Source organism: Sinohyriopsis cumingii, chromosome 9 (assembly GCF_028554795.1).
Source record: "Sinohyriopsis cumingii isolate HCF-2022 chromosome 9, ASM2855479v2, whole genome shotgun sequence".
Classification (NCBI taxonomy): Eukaryota; Metazoa; Mollusca; class Bivalvia; order Unionida; family Unionidae; genus Sinohyriopsis; species Sinohyriopsis cumingii.
Genome location: NC_142969.1, coordinates 122,355,312 through 122,371,005, shown reverse-complemented (window position 1 = coordinate 122,371,005; position 15,694 = coordinate 122,355,312). Strand labels below are relative to the sequence as shown.

Sequence of the window (15,694 nt, the reverse complement as noted above, 5' to 3'; positions counted from 1 at the left end):
TAGTGTCCATCCATAACTCAATGACTTGCAACAGTGGAAATCACAATTTCATTCACAACGTTACCAACCCTGTTTAAAGTAGAGTGTAAATTGAAAAAAATGTTTGTCATTTGAAAAAATGTTTGATGTTATATTGTTGGATTATTGTTAAAAAATGTTAGAGTTGTTGGTTAATGTTAAGTGATTTTGAATAAAAAATGTTGTGTTTTGAAAAAAAATGCCTTTGTGGTTTGTTTGGCTATAAGAATGTTGATTTATGCTCTTTGACTTCTTACTATCCCTCTCATGACACTCATTGAACGTTGCGGCTCGAAAACCGTGTGGGGAATGTTTTCCTTCACGTCCGCGCCTTGACTTTAAGAACCGGGTTGTTTCCAGTCTAACCATCCATTGTCGACTCATCCTCCTAGGAAGATGTGCTCCAAACTAGCTAAGCTAAACGAAGCCTACGTGAATTTGCATAGGGTCAGACACAGTCTGATACCGAAGCCAGAAGAGATAGAGAATGTGAGAATGCTAAAAGTCACTGAAGACTTGATAGAAGAACTCTTCAGAGAAGAAGTGAACAGGGAGAAAGAAGAATGGACAGAGAAGTACAGACTTCAGAGACAGCAGCAACAACAACAACAACAGCAGCAGCAACATCAGCAGGAACCTGAACCTGAGAGAGGCTTTGTCGATTGTGGTATCGACACCAAAGAGTTCTTCTCTTTCCGAAGAAGCAGACCTATCGCCAGAAAGTCTATCCTCAGAGGACATCGCATTCTTAAAAACTAAAAGATTGCCATAGCAAACCAAAAAAAAAAAAAAAAAAAAAAAAAAAAAAAAAAAACAAAAACAACAGCCCTTTTCAGGGCTACCCAATACTCTAGAAAAGAAATAACCATCAATTTGCCAATGTGTGTAGGTAGAGTAGTGTGAATATAAACACTAATTCTTTTTTATAGTGGGAGGGTATGTGTTTGTAACACCTCACGTACGTTGGTGTGGATAGTAGATTAAGATCATGTTGTTTTTGTCTGTTTGAGGTGTGGGGAGAGTAGATTTGGGGGGGGGGGTTTGATTGGATTGCTTTGCGTATGTGAAAAGTATATTGGAGTGATTAATGAAAAAAATTTTTAGAATAGGAATGGGTAGTATAAAAAAAGTGAGTGAGTGTTTATTTTAGGTCCGCGCGTTGTTTTTTGGTCATGATCTAGGTAAGATCAATTTTATGTTTTTTAGGGGGATGTTTTCCTTCACGTCCGCAGTTTTAGTATAAATTGAAACTCGTTCGGCAGTCCAGCTACCCTTGTTGATTGATCAACACCAGAATGAACACGAGACTGGCGAAACTGTTGGAACTTCATGTGCATCTGGAATATGCCAGGCGCCTGTTGAACGAACTGGCCGCGGAGGCCATTGTGGAAGAAGGAAGGATGAGAGAGGAGGAGGAAAGAAGAAATAAAGAAGAGGAGGAGAGAAGATACAAAGAAGAGGAGGAAAGAAGATACAAAGAAGAGGAGAGAAGATACAAACAAGAGGAGGAGGAAAAGGAGAAAAGAAGAAGAAATTTCAGAATCCCAGAAACCGAACATTGGGATTCTGAAGCCACATATCCTGCCTCTGCTCTCTCCCCCAAAAAAGTAAAAAGCAACTGGGGAACAAGATGTGTATGTGGCGCCAGGCCTGGAAGGTGCCACCATTAACCAGGTGTCCATGAAGTTCCAAAAAAAAACAGCCCTTTTCAGGGCTACCCAATACTCTAGAAAAGAAATAACCATCCATTTGCCAATGTGTGTGTGTGTGTGTGTGTGTGTGTGTGTGTGTAGGTAGAGTAGTGTGAATATAAACACTAACTCTTTTTTTATAGTGCGAGTGTATGTGTTTGTGTGTTTGTGTTTGTAACTGCTCACGTAAGTTTGTGTGAATGGTAGATTATGGGTTTCTTTATTGTTTCTTAGCGTATGTGGAGAGTATAGTTTGGGTTTTGTAACCGCTCACGTAGGATTGTGTGGATAGTAGATTATGGATTTTGTTTATTGTTTCTTAGCGTATGTGGAGAGTATAGTTTGGGTTTTGTAACAGCTCACGTACGATTGTGTGGATAGTAGATTTGGGTTTGTTTTAATGATTTGCGTGTGTAAATAGTAGATTTGGGGTTAGTTTATTGTTGCTTCACTTATGTGGATAGTATATTACATGAAATGAGAAAAGTAGGGGATGTTTTCTTTCACGTCCGCACGATGTTAGGTCATCATCTAGGTAATATCAATTTTATGTTTTAGGGGGATGTTTTCCTTCACGTCCACGCTTTTCGTATAAGAATCCACAGTATTCGTCGTTCAAACCATTCTACAGAGAAGATGGCTTCGAACCACCTCGATAAATTTCAAACATTGCAAGACGTCCTTGACAATTTGGGCATGATAGAACAAATGCTAGTACGACTCAATGAAGACCACTATTCTTATAGTCCGCATAGAGTAAAATTGGAGATTAACAACTTAAGAAAAGCAAAGGACATGATAAGTGGTCTGATGAAGGAAATAAAGGAGGAGAAGGAGGATGAAGAGGAAAGGATAAGAATAAGAAAATGGAATGAAAAAATTGAAAAAGAAGAAGAAAATGAGAAGAGGAAGAAAGAAGAGGAGGAGGAAGAGAAGAAAGAAGAGGAGGAGAAAAAAAAAGAAGAAAAAGAGTGTAGGTGAGAAAATAAGAAGTTGGTGGAGAAAAAGAAGAAATTAGAAGCAGAAGAAGAAGAAGAAACCAAAGGCCCTTTTCAGGGCCAGCCATATTTCTCGAAAAGAGATAGCCTTTCGATTGCCTACCCCTTTATAAAAATTTTAAAAAAAAAAAAAAAATCCCATGTTCAATTCCCCTTGTCCCTAAAGTAGTTTTTTTTCTAACATGTTCAATTCCCCTTTGTCCCTAGACAAACCCACACTCTATTCCCATGTTCAATTCCCCTTGTCCCTAGACAGACCCAAACTCTATTCCCCATGTTCAATTGCCTTTGTCCCTAGAATCGATATTTATTTTTTTTCCATTGTTCGAATGCCTTTGACGCTAATCTCAATATTTCCTTTTTTTTCCTTTCTCCAATGTTAAATTCCATTGACGCTAATCTTACCCAGGGTTTTTTGCCCATGTTAAATTTCCATTGACGCTAATCTCGCCCAGGGTGGTTAATGTTAAATTTCCATTGACGCTAATCTCGCCCAGGGGGTGTTTTTAATACTAATTCCCATTGACGCTAATCTCACCCCTTTCACTACTATCAACCATTTAACAAACTGACGCAGAAACTATGGCAAGCGCGAGAAAACATTGATATCTAAACTGGAAACCAAGAACAATATGGAAAAGCTAAATGCAAAACGAGAACATCCAACTGTTTGTGACAATATTCTACTACGTGATAATGTCCTTATGCTTCCTTTCAGTCATCAGGGAAATAATTGATGATACATGAGACCTTCATGTATATGTCTTGAAAAATGTTTAGATAAACACCATTATGCATGAACGCCCCTCCTACAAAAGGTTGGAAACGGTAATTTTGTCTTAAATAAATCAGATGCTGCATTTTGTGCAAATGGAGTAAATCATTGTATAGAATACTTTAACCGGTTTAATGAAAGATTTTATTCGTTTCTGTGACATTACTTTTTACATTCCGGGACAGGCACCAGATTTTTCTCGAATGTTCCATTTCTAGTGCGACTGTCTGAACAAGCGTACGAGTGAGCTGGGTTTTCTATGCAAGAAAAACAAAATATATATCATGATAGTTATCCAATTATTTCGAGACACCATTAAAATATAGCGAAGAAATTGAAAGCAGTGATCACATATGATACAAATCCATCCAAATTAAGTGATTATGTGATGATTATAATTACTAATACCATGATGCCAGAGAAGGTCGTCTATGGCCTTGTCATGAAACTTGACGGGGGAAAAATACGTGTCTTTAGTGTCAGAGAGGATCATTTCTGATGGTGCGACGATATGGTCACCGAATATTAAGGATAATCTGAACGTCTGTAAAGATGTCCATAAACACGTTTAACACAAAATAAATCACAGGATGGTGTGTAAATGAGGACTGAATAATGATTAGTCGGTTTCTTAGCTATATGATTAGAAACTGATTTCACTGTTCCGGTGGCCTAGTGGTTAGAGCGTCCGCATCGGATGCGGAAGATCACAGGTTCCAACCCCGGCCGAGTCATACCAAAGACTTATTTTAAAAAAAGATTGCTAACAGCTGCATCGCCAGGCACTCAGAATTAAGACGTTATTGTTAGGACTAGTCGGCCTGTTGTCATGATAATGTGACCTGGTGGGACATTATGCTACATGTCTGCGGTATGATGCCCCAGTGCTAGACATCACTATATACTGCGGCACTGCAGACATCGTAGCGATATCACTGACAAATTGTTATAGCTACGTTAAAAATCCAAATCACACACACACACACACACACACACACACACATTGATTTAAAGGAATCGATTAGGAATTATGAATTTGAGATGGTCTATGCAAACTAATATGTGAAAACGTTGGGAAACCGAATGACAGGTTTTGATGTAAGGTGGGATGAAAAGTGTTACAAGACCGGAAATAAGATGTTAGACTGCACCGATGGCTTCCTTGAATTATGATTCTAAATGAAATTTAATATGTCTCGGCACAAATTGTTTTCGCACACGTTGACCATGGATAGCCTTACAGTTTATCTAGTCAAAAAATTGTCAATCATTTCACAGACTAAGCGGAAGATGCAGTCGTGACATTCAGAGAAGATATTTGTATTTCTATCACGTACAACGAAGCTACGAGGAAGCGGACAGCAGACTGATACTGTTGCAATCTGTACTACCGAAAGAGGAGCTGTAAAATTCGAAAAAACTACATGCATGCAATACTGTTGTCCTGATTCTTGCTCTCAGACGCTATCCCAAACTGTGTACGCATATGATCATAGTCTCTCAGACGCAATCCCAATCTGTGTAGTGGGCGCTCACCAGTTATTATATACATAATTTATCGTGGACGTCACTCACTGAACTTCAAAGGTAAATTGTATAAAAAAGAGCCAATAACTTTTTTTTATACATTTTATACATTTGGCAATTCATTCATTGCACTCCCTGAAGCTGGTATTGTATAGTCTGGCAAAATGTATTTTCCCTATTTTAATAGCTGCTATGGATAGTGTGCTTTAGACTAATTCAGGCTGATTTTTTTAGCACAAGTGAGCAGTCATTTTAGTTAGCAGTGTGCTTAGATCATGCACAATTTCCAAAAGTACAATATCTAAAGAAATATCATCCATATTACATTAATGTAGCATATAGATATGCCAAGATTCTCTCCAGTGTGCATGTTTTAAATGCAAAACAACTTCACCTTACACACGTCACTCTCTCAAAGTACGTAATAACTGGTGAGCGCCCCCATACGTATAAGATCATTGTCTCTCAAACGCTATCCCAAACTGGAATCGGGTTACAATTAATAATTCAAATTCAGTACCCACGAATGTAGTTCTAGTCTATTTTTAGAACAATTTTTTCCTCTCTCATTTTGGTGGTGATAGAAGAGTTTTATTTATGCATTTTTGGTAGGGATTTAACGATAACTGTTTATTCTTGATAATATGAGCTCAGGGTGTTGTCTGTGTGTATTTCGGCGACAGTGCACAGTGAGTAATAAGGCCTTGGTGATGATCCGGAAGTGAAATCTGTGTTCTGTTTACATGCTGCTATATTGACAGTCCAGCGTCTCAAAAAAGAGCAGGTCAACCTTTAACAAGAACTTCACTGTGAAGTCATCTTTGAAGGTATTTTAGATTAACATATGATTTGCATTGATTGTCACACAATGGAAAGGTCAGTACTGAGAAACAAATGTAGAGAACATATAGTAAAATTAATTGTGTTCTATATCCTCTCAGGGCAGTATTTTAGTATAAATTAGTATAAAATCGTTATTATTAACGATAGACACATGAAATTTTGAATATGTCATGTATATTGACTTTGAAAATATAAGAACGAAATTAAAAGTAAAAAATTAATTTTTATTTTAAAATTTTATTAAAATCTCCCCTAAAATGCACATATATAACATTTTTTGGAATGATATTAAATGTTGTCAGCATGTATATATTCCTACACCATATACAAGCTCCAATGTTGGATACTTGTCACATTTTGTCAGAGAAAATATCTTTGTAAGTCAAAATGAGACCTTCATTTAAAATACACGAAGACAAAATTATAATTTGTATTGGCCATTCAGACTATTTGTTAGGGGTCCAAGCAGTTAATTTATGTGTTTATGATGGGGTCACTTCCTGAGTAACACACATCTGCTTGTATAGCCTTCAGTAATTGTTTATAAACATAGTTATAAGGTATTTAGTGAGAGGACAGCGATGAAAACTTTATAATAGAACAAACTCAGATTCTCTACTAAATCATTTTAAACTGTCTGAGAATGAAATACAGGTCAAAGGGATAAAATATGCTTTCCCCAGGTATATTTACCCTTGGATATAAGAAAACAGCAAAATGATGTAAGTTGAACACAAAATGCTTTCCATTTTATTGTTCAGTTTGGTTAAGATATTGATTGGTGTAGTGTGGCATTGTGGCCTATATGATATTATGGGAATTCTAATGATCCATCTTGTTTATGCATTATTAATTACTAATAATATTTGTTAACTGACTCTCTAAAGATTACATAAGAAATATTCAAACAGATTATTTGAATTTAACTTTGTACAACTGATCTTAACATGGTTACATATCCCACATGAACAAATATCCATCCATTTTAGAATGTTTGGGATCAAAAGTTCACATTCAGTACATCATATAGGCTGACATCATACCTATAGTGAATCTGTAAGGCTCATTTCTGGCTGTGTGCACTGAAATTATCCCAAAATGTTATTTTCATCATGAATATGCCTATGTATGGTAACATATTTCAATTTAGTACTTTGACAGAGTGCTGTATTGAAGCATTAGCTGATATCTGATTCCATTGAATCAATGAGCTTAATAATTGGTAACCAACACTCTTAAAAATACACTACAAATGTTCAAACAGATCATTTGAATGATGTTTGCGCATCTGATCTTAACAAGTACATTGTATATGTCCCACATATGCAAATTTGCATCCTTGTTTACGAGTTTTGGGGATCAGAATTTCACATTTAGTTGATGATATAGGATTTATTGGTACCTATAGTTGATCTGTGTGACCATGTTTGGCTGTATTCACTTGCAATATCCAAAATTGTTATTTCCCTCATAAATAAGATTGCTTATAGTAATATATTCTAATTTGGTACATTGTCACTTGACTTTCCTGTATACTGGTATGCACTAATGTTTGTACCAATGATCAAACCTTACCGCCCCAACATTGTCTTAAACTTTATGCTACATAGTCCGCCTGATTAGTTATTTAACTTGTAAATGGCTAAATATGCTTCTAGAAACCTCATATATTTTTAGGATGGACTTATCACTTTAATACATGGCCATTGCTTCACATTTCTGAGTGTCATCTGTCAAGTTTAATATTTTCCCCCATGCTTGCAACCTTAATGTTATTTTGAAATCACCATATCTAACACATTTTAACTTAATTTACATAGATCTTACTGTTTTCTAGAATTAAGTGAAACATGTTGTATCTTTTCAGGTCTAGCCTGGCATCTGGAACAAAGTGTTAGAGTTGGATCAGCTTGGAAGCTCTTCAGTAGTCCGGTGGTGATAGCAAGGTTTCATAAGGGCATGTGCAGTGTACTGCCATAAGTGACCAAGATTAGTTCATATCACCACACTGATATATAGCACCTCAAAGTCATGGCTTAGGTCTTCACAAGAGAGATCAGCACCATTTTTCAGTAAGGTAGAGCCTCCCTAGAAACTATTTTCCTATCCCATTGTCACCTTTTATAGTTATCGACATTCAAATGGAATGCATTTGTGCTATAAAACATGGTAGTGGTCCCATCAGAACTTTAAATCTTAATGTGCTATTAGTTTTGGAAACAACTGCCTAAGTACCTGATACAATAAATGTGGAACATAGCACCTGTCATTGTTTCTTTAGTGTGTACACCTATATGCATCTGGACAGGCATATTACGGTTTGCTGTCAAAATCACTATGAGCTATGTTGCTTCACTACCCCTGGGAAAAATGTTATCAGTTGTACAGACCCAATCTACCATTTGTTTTAAATACCATTCATTAGTCAACTTTTCTGTCTAAAATTTGTCTTACTGTGTTTTAAAACTTGTATGAAAATTTAAGTTTTCAATAAAATTAAGTTTTAAAAATTTAAATGTTTATTTAATTTGCCATTAAAATTTAATTTATCAATATTTGTAATTTTCAAACATATTTTCAGACAGGGTTTATCTTGTATCACAATTAGGTGTTTACTGCATTGAAAAATTTATATAATTAAGGAAGCTGTAGCAAATTTAGTTTTGGTTTCTCAAGAGCATTTGGACCAGAACTTGCACCCTGTGGAACACCAGCAATACATACTTTCTGACAGGTGTCACATGTTTTGTTTGCAAGGAAATTCAAAAAGACTTAATTTATAAAGTTGAAATAGGTATAGCATGCAAATATAAAAGTTTGACTAAAATTGGCGTAAAACATGGAGCTTGTCAGGAATCGGGTTTCAATTAATACTTCTAGTTCAGTACCCACGAATGTAGTTCTAGTCTATTTTTAGAACATTTTTTCCTCTCTCATTTTGGTGGTGATAGAAGAGTTTTATTTATGCATTTTTGGTAGTGATTTAAAGGTAACTGTTTATTCTTGATAATATGAGCTTAGGGGTGTTGTTGTCTGTGTGTATTTAAGCGACAGTGCACAGTGAGTAATAAGGCCTTGGCGATGATCCGGAAGTGAAATCTGTGTTCTGTTTACATGCTGCTATGTTGACAGTCCAGCGTCTCAAAAAAGGGCAGGTCAACCTTTGAGAAGAACTTCACCTTGAAGTCATCTTTGAAGGTAATTTAGATTAACATATGATGTGCATTGATCGTCACACAGTGGAAAGGTCAGTACTGACAAACAAATGTAGAGCACATATAGTAAAATTAATTGTGTTCTATGTCCACCTGTGTACGTATATGATCATTGTCTCTCAGACGCTATCCCAACCTGTATAGGTGGCGCTCACCAGTTATTATATAGATAATTTATCGTCGACGTCACGTACTGAATAAACCAATCAGAATTCAATATCCATTCATTAAAGATATGATTGACTTGTAGTCTCTCCATAGCTCCTTCAGATTACATTCCTGCTATAGGGTCCTTATTTATTATTTGACATCAAAGATATTTCAGCACATGTTTGCCCTATTTTATGAGCTTTATTTTGGATAATTTGAAAAGATACGTTTCAAGAATTTTAACATAAAAATATAGATCACGTCCTATTGAACCAAACCTTTTCACTAACCACGGATACAATTCATGAAAGGTAAGAGAGGTATATGGCGAGTGGGCAATATATATGGTACGGGTAAAAGTTAAATGGCGAGTGGGCAATAGATATGGTACGGGTAAAAGTTAAGTCAGTATTTCCTCAAAGACTAATAATAAAGAACATCCACATTCTAAAAAGGATGCCAAATACATTCTGGAGATGGTGATGTAATATCTCATGGCTTATTCTGTCAAAAGCTGCAGATAACACAAGGAGGGTGAATACTGGAATGAATCCATTATCCAAAGCAGATTGAAGGTATTTAACTACTTTCAGAAGGACTGTTTCGGGACTGTGGCAAGCGCGATATGTGGGCTGTAAATTGCTAAGAAGATTATTTAAATTTAGACGAGATGCAAGTTGGATAGGACAGCTTTTCTAAAATTGTTGACATGAATGGGAGGTTAGAAACAACACGAAAATTTTTAAATCGTTAGGGCCAAGGGATGGTTTCTCCAACTGTGTATATGTTCTGACACACAACAACGCTATGGGACTGCTATTGAGTGCATTTACATAGTTTGCAACAAGGAAGTTTTAGTTTCATCCAGCTGGGACTTTCCCCAGGATTTGTATCTCTCCAGGTTATCAAGCATATGGTGTTCTGCTCTAAGATTAAGTATCCGTGAAGCAAGTTCATATACGTGATATCATTTATGTTCCACAAAAGTCAAGTTGGATGTGATAAATGAAGAATTTAAATAATACTAGAATTAACTTTAATCTCTCTCCATCCTCACCCCACACCACTTTTACTTACTGGTAGTCCATTGTATTGATTTTAATAGTCCTGTTTGGTTTGAAATATGTAGATAGTGTTGTGTTAACATAAGGTGTAATTGTCCCTAGGTTTCATATTATTGTAAAAACACGTCTACAACTGCAATATTATGTACCACATACGCCAACACACGAGTACACACACACACACACACACACACACATCTAATATGTCGAACATGCTGCAATAGGTCATACATTTCTAAAATGACTGTACTGTCAACATATTCAATGTAGAGAGTCCTAATTGACTTCCTTTATTTTTGTGAGGCTCGGGTTTTGGGTTTAAAAATAATATTGACTACATTTGGTGGTGTTGACATGTTTAGTGGAATGAAGCCGTAATGTCTTTTTTTTAAAGTCTTAAAACGCAGTAACTATCACAGAGGTGGTCTTGTTGTCGAGATCTTTCTTCCCTAAACGTTCAGGTGAGTTGAAGTAAATACTAAGGTTACGGTAGACAGGTAAATCGTAAATTTGGCAATTGAGATTATTCGGTTGACAAGAACCAGGGTATAATTTAAATCAAATATCGTAAACATTTAACTTCTTGTTCCGCATAGCCCAATGTCGTAGTAAAAGGAGATGATTGCAAGGCAGGAAACCCCGAGTACGAAAACCCTGAGTACAATTTACAAGGCAGGAAACCACTAGGATGGAAACCACTAGTACACATTGCATGGCAGGAAACCCCAACTACTGAAACCCTGAGTACACATCATAAAGCAAGAAGCATGGCTAACGTTAATGGACCTGTTGACAATTACTAATTCGTCGACTTAAGGTAAACCGTAGGCATGACCCTCACACTCTACAGGACCCGATTGTAAACGAAGTACTTCACTATAATTTAATTCCTGTGTTGCGTTAGCTGAAACACAGTCTCAACTGTCCAATTCTTGCAAATCACTGAATGTCTCTCTGAAATGCAATGCTGTAAAGAAAAGTTAACGCCAATCATGATTTCTTTGAATGCATATTTTATGACATTTCCAGGCGACATTTGGCAACTATTAGCAGTACCCACTGATCTAAACATGGAAACAGAATTGCAATGTTTGCAAAGAAAACTAATCTTCATCATCAGATTCAACCGCTCCTCACAACATTTATTTATATATCGCCTTATTATTTACGTATTAATGATATAATTAATACTTATGAGTTTTAATAAAATTGTACCTTTTCTGTGTTTGTCCTCAGCAGTTGTACAGGTAAATAATGTTAGTGTTTTCTAGCTGCAAACCTAGTTTATTTTGTTGACTTTTCAGCTAGAATCTGAATGTGAAAATATTAAACGTTAACAACAAAATACCCTAGGGCAATCACCCTTTTCAGCCACTATTTAAATTTATGTTGTCTTCATTAAATCGTTTTCGCCATACGATACATGCTGTATCTGCAAAAATGTACAATAATATTTCCTTTATCACCTGATAACTAGAACCATGACTGCGTAGATGACTGTATGTATCTGGACACGCATATATATGTATGTATGTATGTCTGTATGTATGCATGTATGCATGTATGTGCGTGCGTGCGTGCATGCATGCATGCATGTATGTATGTATGTATGTATGATATCTAACTATATCTATTTCCACTTATTTACTGTACCATAGAGTTACTATATTACGAAATCATCGTCTGTTATGTTAATTTGTTTTCTGGCGTCTGCTCAGTTCATAGTAAGTGTTTATGAAATATCTGGGAAGGAACATTATAAGCTGCCAGAACGGGTGTCAAATCCCTTTATTTTGTATATATGATCTGGCAATAAAATATGTTTCAATTCAATTATTCCAAGTGCACGTGACTTTTGATATATAGGTAATAGTCCTGATTTAACATTCAACGTAATCGTATTTGCATACAACAACCATTTGTTGAAAACTTATCTCTCATTCCAACATGTGATTTAAACTTGGTATTAAAGCCGATGACTTCCTGATTAAATACACTTATACAGCAAAGGTACTGACAGAACAGAGGGCATGTCTGAAACAGGTTGGTTGACTTAAGTTTTTTTTTAAAAATATATGTCCTTAATTTCATTGTTTCAATCCAAACATAAATATCGTCATATATTTTCGATAATCGTTCTAAATTTATTGTAAATAAGTGTATAGCAAAAGTATTTAGTGGATAAACACGTAATTTGAAATCACCATCTTCATACCAATTCTAACCAATTCGAATCAAAGCGGGGTTTCCCCTCTAATTTTACCAACTAATATTTTGGTATGAATTTACTTCGATTAAAAATCGTTGCAAATTCCCCCTCCCAATACTACCACTACTACTACTGCTACTACTTCTACTACTACTACTAATAATAATAAGATGATGATGATGATGAAGAAGAAGAAGAAACGGATACAAGATATTAGAGATCATCAGTTAAACCCTCTCATAAAGCTGAACCAGAGAAAACCATCGATGCAGTAAATTACATCATCAATGTTTTTGCTTTCCACTTTGTTTAGCAATTATTTATGATATTATCTCTTTCAAAGAATTATATTTCGGTAAATGAATAGCCATTGAAATACATGCTTCTCTTATCGGCATTCCTCTCGTAGGCGCAAAAAGTATTTTGAGTGTTGTTTTATAAATGTCTGAGTGAAGGAGCGATGTACACATCATTGTATGATCTTTCAGGGTCGGGTCGATAAAGTAAGAGAGGAATTCTATGTTTCAGACTCATAGTCCGTATATACAATTACATTTATCTAAATTAACATATAAACAAAAAACATAGGTGTAATGTAAATATAGGGAGACAAACATAAAATACCGAACGCTACTCTCATTATTAGGAACACAGTTATACAAGACGTTTGTTCCCTCTTTGATTAATCTGACAACTAAAATATATATATCATAGTTCCACAGAGATTTCAAGATACTGTTCTTCGCAGGCCTTACGCATATTGTTATAAACTACCGTAATAAACCAATGGTATGTGATATTTTTATTTACGTCTCCGTTTATTACTTTGTTAGACTTCAGTGATTATTTGCTAATTATGGAGAGCCGTTGTTGGGGAGATATTTCTCAACCCGAGTAATTAGCCAGTTTCTACCAGCAGACGCGATAACGTAGTTTTCACGAAGCTATATGGCAGCATGGATTCGTTTCGTAAATTGGAGCCTCCCTTTTTTCTTAGGGAATTCTATGGGTATTTTTAGATATACGAGTTTAGTAATTTGAGATAGAAATAATTCTCTGTATTAGGTGTTTGGGCCATGTTTTGTACTAAATGGCGAAGTATTAATGTTCGACTCTCAAAGGTTTCTAAAACGTCATACAAACGTGAAACAGGAGAAAAACCACACACGTGTGAAATTAGAGCTCCACAATGTGGGATCATTGTGTGATCAGAGAAAGTTAATGTACTTTTTGCGCGGTTAAAAAGTTTTCAGTTGACAACGACTTTTGTATTGAGGTCATTGGAAATAGGGAAAAAACACGAACTATCAAGCCAAGTTCTCGCGGGTGTTTGATTCGCTGGGCGTGAAACCCCTTGCGGGTAACAATATTTTCAACCGGACAGTAAATCTTGAGCACCACCTAGTGGCCATTGTTATTATATTGCTCACTGGTTGTGTGGTCATTTGTTCCTACTCTGTTGACATGTTGTCAAGGAAGGTAGCCATACGGATGTATCTTACTTGTTAGAAACATGTCTCCATATATCGTACGAACTTGCCCTATCTTGAATTACTAGCGAACAAATTAAATGTAAAATAAATTCGACATGAATATTGCAGGAATCAACAATTGCGAATAAAGCATTCACCTACGTTGATGTGATGCGCATGGCAACAAGAATGTCTCGTCGAGAGTTGAGCAAGGACTATTTCTTGCTAGTTACAACTCGTTACCATCTTTAAAATGCACAGACAAAATCACTCTATAATGTCTATACCCGAAATAATAATCAAATTTAATGAAAAACATGATATCTTATTCCAATAGTAATGTTGGATTCTTATTTAAATTAAATATTCTCCAGAAAAAAATCGATCCTTGTATCCATGACCACTACTTAAATGTAGTCAGAAGTGACGGAAGCCGTTCCGGTAATGACCGTGATAGAAAATTCCACTTGTACTATCTTGTGTACGGAACAGGATTTTTACAGGATTTCTGTTAAATAAGACGTGCTATAGGCTCTGAGTGTTAATATGGTGAAGGCAACTTTTATTATATAGCAAAGATAAATAAAGTTGTTTGCAAGAATGACTCTCACTCTGCTAGGTAAAGGATAGTGATGCACGGTTTTGATGCGCGCAGTGTTCGATGATGCGACTTTAATATCACAAGGCCATCGCTAATATAAACCAATTAGCCACCTTTTTTATATACAGGCAGAGACCCATGGTGTCATCATCTGAAAAATAAAGTAGCTGGTTTGAATTCTGTTAATTCGAAAAACGTTCAAAATCATCTGAACTAGTTTGTTTACATAGGTTTCATTTTGTTTTGGTTTGAAAACAAATAAATTTTTGTTCAATGCCAATATGTTGGATTTGAAAACGCAACCTTATTTTTTCCACATAAAAATTAACGTTCCATGTGTCTTTAAATTCGTGGTTGATAGAATGCCCGAAATCCATAAAATAGGAACATTAGGGAAAAAGTAGTTTTGCGGTGCAATTTTTGATAGTCAACACAATTAACACAAAGGTAAAGGTCAGAAGTATTAAAATTGAACTAACTTTTCAGATATAAAACTTTGTTCCACTAAAGGTCACTCTAGGGAACTTCTCAAAACTGATTGGGGTTCTGAAAATTGTCATTGCGACTCAATCTGTTTTTCGTAGACGTGAAAGATTTGCAATACGAAGTAGTACGTATTTTTACACTATAGCAAGAATGACAACAACCAGAAAAGGTTTCCTTTATAAGCGCTATAATAACATCTGGATTTACATCCTCGTTAGCCAAGGTTCCGATGTGTTATCCCTGTCTATAACTTGGTGGATCGATCAGATATTTGAGTGTTTTGTCATAGCGACAATTATTTGATTTCATTAGTTGTCTCCCGTAGTATGTAATCCCAACTTACCAAAAGAATATAACAGCGGAGCATTGTTACTTTGTACATCGGCCGAAAATAGAGGAAGAAACTGACATCAAAACGATGCTTTGTAAGTTTAACATCGAAAGTAAGAGTACGTACCAGACAGAAGCCATTGCATATATATTTGAGGCAAAGGATGTATTTCTACAAATACGTACCGGCAGTGGAAAATTGCTTATTTATCAGTACATTCCAGTTGTTTGCTCACCTTGTATCGATCATGTAGGAACAGTGTTCAAATGTGTACAACTTGATTTTGATTGAATGCGGTGGCTTGACGCCGCATC

The 15,694-nt window shown here is 35.8% G+C and overlaps 1 protein-coding gene across 2 annotated transcripts in view; it reads left to right on the top strand.

Annotated features, from left to right (window-relative positions):
- The first annotated feature begins 7,740 nt into the window (after window positions 1-7,740).
- Window positions 7,741-15,694, top strand: part of LOC149792815 (uncharacterized) — a 77,501-nt gene continuing 69,547 nt past the window's right edge. The window contains exons 1-2 of one of the 2 annotated variants that reach the window (XM_089971269.1): window positions 7,741-7,929; window positions 8,901-9,050. The gene's annotated coding sequence lies outside the window, so the exon portion shown is untranslated. Of the gene's footprint in view, window positions 7,930-8,900; window positions 9,051-12,231; window positions 12,325-15,694 lie in introns of those variants that run through there. The other variant, XM_089971268.1, reaches the window with a different exon arrangement.